The sequence below is a fragment of the Echinops telfairi genome, unplaced genomic scaffold (genome assembly GCF_000313985.2).
Source record: "Echinops telfairi isolate 266 unplaced genomic scaffold, ASM31398v2 ScPeMD7_44;HRSCAF=162, whole genome shotgun sequence".
Taxonomy (NCBI): Eukaryota; Metazoa; Chordata; class Mammalia; order Afrosoricida; family Tenrecidae; genus Echinops; species Echinops telfairi.
In genome coordinates, this window is record NW_022103942.1 from 510,539 (window position 1) to 515,617 (window position 5,079).

General features: G+C 37.6%; 1 pseudogene; it reads left to right on the forward strand.

Annotated features, from left to right (window-relative positions):
• Window positions 1–2,063, forward strand: part of LOC101645712 — a 7,746-nt pseudogene extending 5,683 nt beyond the window's left edge.
• Window positions 2,064–5,079: the final 3,016 nt, after the last annotated feature.

Consider the following 5,079-nt stretch of genomic DNA (forward strand, 5'->3'; position numbering starts at 1 on the left):
GCTTTGAGAATGATGAGGGCAACAAATGTACAAATGTGCTTGACACAAAGGATGGATGTATGGATTGTGATAAGAGTTGTATGAGCCCCCAATAAAATGATTTTTTTAAAAAACAGCAAATGTGGAAAATAGCTTTTTTGTTACTGTTTGAGATTAACTCATTTGTCACTAAAGCCTCCAAGTTCGTTTCAGTTTACTTGCCTACCGCCACCACTTTAGTCACTCAGAGTACTATTTAGGTTTGAGGGATAAGGAATCTGGAGGGATTTTTTTGTGTGTAAAGGAACATACATATTACACAGCCCTCCTCAGGGAATTTAAATTTAAATCAACAACAATATCTTCTTAAAGCCTCCCACTTCGATATTCTACCCCTCCGCTCTCCATTTTTCCACCCCCATCCTGGCCTCCTCCTAGTCATCAAAGTCTTGTCTTTTGGTGTATAAACCACATTTTTCTTTCTTTGTTTTCCTTATAATAATGGTGTTATTAAATGTTTATCTTTGTAAGACTTACTAAATTTGCTAAGTATAATTTTCTCTAGCTGTTTCCAGGTTATGCAGTGTTAAAGATAATTGTTGCCTTTTATTGATGCTTAATATTCCATTGCATGAAGGTACCAGAGTTTGTTTATCCATTCCTTTATGATGGATAAACTTTGTTTATCCAAAGTTTTGGATTGTTTCCATGGTTTTGCTATTATGGAAATTACTGCAATAAACATAGGAATGCATGTGTCTCTTCTTGTATTATATATCTCTTTAGGGCAGTGGTTCTCAGCCTTCCTAATGCCACGACCCTTTAATACAGCTCCTCATGCTGTGGTGACCCCCCAACCATAAAATTATTTTCATTGCTACTTCATCACTGTCATTTTTCTACTGTTATGAATCAGGCAACCCCTATGAAAGGGTTGTTCGACCCCCAAAGGGGTCGCGACCCATAGGTTGAGAACCGAAGCTTTAGGGTATATATGCCCAGTAGAGAGATTGCTGAAATCAAAAGGTGCTTTTATTTCCATTAGCTTAAGGAAGCACCATCCTGATTTCCATAGTGGCTGTACAATTCTACAGTCCCACCAGCAATGGTAAAAGTATTTCAGTCTCTACACATGTATCATTTTCTATTAGATTGAATTTTGCTGAAAGTGTCAGTGTGAGGTGATATCTCATTGCCTTCATTCATATTTCTCTTACTTCTAATGAATATGAGCATCTATTCATATAGATGTTGGTCATCTTTGGTAAATTGTCTTCATACGGATGTCATCTTGGTAAATTGTCTATTCATGTCTTATGCTAATTTAAAATGTTTTCTATAGATTTGGGGGATTAAGGTGATGTATTATTACTGAATATTTTTCCCAATCCCAAATAAGCTTCCCAATTTAACTACATGTAAAGCATTTGTATTCATAAACCATTAAAAAACAGCAAATGTGAAAGATATCTTGATTAGCAGTTAGGATACTGATGAAAATAATAGTGATATCCAGTATCCAGTTAAGACATTTATTTAAGCCCATGTTCAAGTAAAATCAATGTAAGAATATAATCAGCTTCATATATTTTATGATGTAAAGGTTTTAAAAAGTAATCATGTTCAATGGATTACAGATCGAAAATGGGAATAAATGTGATTTATGTATAGTTCACATCTACTATCATTTAGAAGGTAAAATGTTATAGGCTGGTGAGTAATATCTTTTTTAAAATATCAGAATGGTCGTCACTGGTGGCTGAGTATCACTATCAAAGGAAAATTTTCAGGAGATTTTCCAGCTGCTTCCAGCTTGCCTCAGATCCACACAAGGAAATGGAGCAGTGGGTCTCAGTGACTTTTGCCTTCCCTTAGCAGGGTGGATAGCGTGCTCTGCCCCTATGAAGAATCAGCAACCAACTCATAGCCAGCTATAAGACAGGGTAAAACTGCTCCTCTGAATTTCTTAGACTATAACTCTGTTTTTCTTCCACAGAGTAGTTGAGGTTTTTGACCTTGTGCATCAGGGCCCAATACCTAGCCACTATGGCACCAGGGCTTCTAAGCTCTCCTTAGCTTTTTAACAGAGCTCACTTTCTTTAGACATGTTATCAGGAGGGACCAGTCCCTGAAAAAGAACACCACACCTTGTACAGTGAAAAAGAGGGAGACCTCTAAGAAGATTGACACAAAAGCTACAACAATGGACTTAAACACAACAACAATTATGAGAAAGACAGAGAAGACCAGGAAGTGTTTTGTTCTGCCTCAAGGGCACCTTGAGCAAATACAACATATGCAAATACATTTCATGCACACCTTAATTGTAATTGCCTTGAAAACAGATCATTTAATGTTTCACCAATGACATTCTTGCAATAGTTCATTCATTTAAAAATAATTAGTTGTTGTTCAAAACTACACAGCAGAACATACAACCAATTCAACTCTTTCAACATGTACACATATTATTAATTCAGTTACTTGGATTACTTTCTTTGAGTCGTGTGACAATCCTCACCCATCTTTTCTGAGGTTGCTTCAGAATAACACTGCTTCCTAAGGTTCCTGTCTAAGCTTTCAGGTTATTATTGTCAACTTCATCCCAAAGAAAAATGCTCATGGCAAACATTTGTTACTAGTTAAGCTAAACTGTGCTTGGGTTATAAGAAGATTTCGGGGAATAATTCTGTTGTAAGGATTCAAAAGTATCTCAAGGCAATAGTTTGGGGGGCTCATCTAGCTACCATGGTTCCAGAAAGTCAGGATTACATGAGAATTTGAGATTGTGTTCTGTATTTTATCACTTTTGATCCAGATTCTTCTATAAAACCTCGGAGATCCCCAGATGTATTGGCATTCATCTTCCCCAGGGGTTAGGAGTTTCTCAGTGCAGAGACCCCAGGTCCAAAGGACACACTCCACTCATGAGTTTTGTTTCTTCGTAGTAGTAGGTCCCTCTACTCTCTACTCTTTTCTCTCTCTTTTTATCTCTTGTAAAATAAGAAGTGTTTCAGGTCCTGCTCCAGAGAAACACTCCTTACATCAGATCAGGGCTGAAAGAGGATTGAGAATGTTGCATCCCATCCTGAAACCTTTTACAATTGACTGGCATCACAGAAAGACACAACATGGAAGCTCATTAAATAACTACCACATCACATCATTACATTACCGCCAATCTAGAAAATCATGATCCAGCCAAGTTGGGAGAGAAAACAACAACCAGAAGTTGATACATTTTTTCTAACTTCTTGAATATTTTTTCTGTTTTCAAAAGTCAATTAAATATTGGTTGTTAGGGGCCAAGTTGGTTCTGACCAGTAGCAATCTGATGCACAACAGAACGAAATACTGCTTTGTCCTGTGCCATCCGCTCTGTCATTGGTATCTTTGAGCCCATTGTTACAGCTACTGTAGCACTCCATTTCCTAGGGGACCTTCCTTTTTTTCTGTTGCCCCTCTACTTTATCAAACCTCATGTCCTTTTCCAGGGACTAGTCTCTCATGATAGCATGTCCAAAGTGTGTAAGAATAAGTGGCTCCATCCTCACTTCTAAGGAACATTCTGGTTGTACTTCCTCCAAGATAGATGTATCCTGGCAGTACACAGTACTTTCAATATTCTTCGCCAACACCATATTTCAAATACATCAATTCTTCTTCAGCCTTCCTTATTCATTGTCCAACTATCACATGTATATGAGGCAACGGAAAATACCGTGGGTTGAGTCAAACTCACCTTAATTGTCAAAGGGACCTCTTTGCTTTTTTAACACTTTAAAGAGGTCTTGTACAGCAGCTTTGCCCCATACAATACACCCTTTGATTTCTTCACTGCTGCTTTCATTGTGCGTTGATTGTGGATACAAGCAAGGTGAAATCCTTGAGGACTGCGATCTTGTCTCCATTTATCATGATGTAATCTATTAACCTAGTTGTGAGGATTGGGGTTTTCTTTACATTGAGCTACAATCCATGTGGAAATCTTTGATCATCACCACCAAGTGCTTTAAATCCTTTTTACTGTCAGCAAGCAAGTAAATGTCATATGTCATCTGCGTTTCGCAGATTGTTAATAATACTTCTTCTGATCCTGACACTGAATTCTTCTTTATCAGCCAAGCTTCTCAGATGATGTGCTCAGTATACAGCTTGAATCAGTATGGTGATAGTGTATAACCCTGACATAACACCTTTCCTGATTTTAAGCCATGCAGTATGCCTTTGTTCTGTTCAAAATGGCTGTCTCTTGGTTTGTGTACAAGTTTTGCATAAGCACAATGAGGTGTTCTGAAATTATCATTCTTCTCAAGGCTACCCCACAGTGTGTTAGGATCCACACAATTGAATGCTTTTGCATCATCAACCAAACACATACAACATCTTTCTGCCATTTTTGGCTTTCAGCCAAGATCTATCTGACATTGACAATTATATTTATATTGTGATATGTATATGTATATATCCTCTTCTGAATCTCTCCTGAACCTCTGTTGATGTACTGCTGCAACTGTGTTTGAATTATATTCAGCAAAAATTTACGCATGTTATATTGTCCGTTACTGTCTACATTCTGTTAACAGATATTATTTTTAAGAGTATTCCATAAAGAAAATAATTCAAAATTTTCAAATCTGCAAGTCTACCTCTGGAAAATGGACACAAATGTTGCCATGCAAAACCATGTCTGCTAACAGGAGGATGCTGTCATTTCCATACCCTCCTGGAATATTTTCTAGGAGAAAGGATCAATCCATACACTTCTTCAGTGTCAACAGCTTCTCTGGGGTGCATTCCCCAATTAATCCTTATGCAGGAACTCTGCAGTTCCATTGATGATCTGTGGAAGGTGGTGGGCAACCCCTACAAAATGGTGTCATATAAAAAGCAAGCCCAGATTTTGATAGGAAGATGTTGTATTCAGAAAGAATTAATGCAATTAGAAAATTATTCAGCTATCTTCAAGAGCATCAAGAGTTAGTCAAAAAGGCTTTTCTCTTATAAATACACGCCAAAACCAAACCAAATGCACTGTCATCGAGTTGATGATGACTCATAGCAACACTACAGGACAGGGTTAGCAGCCCAACACATAAC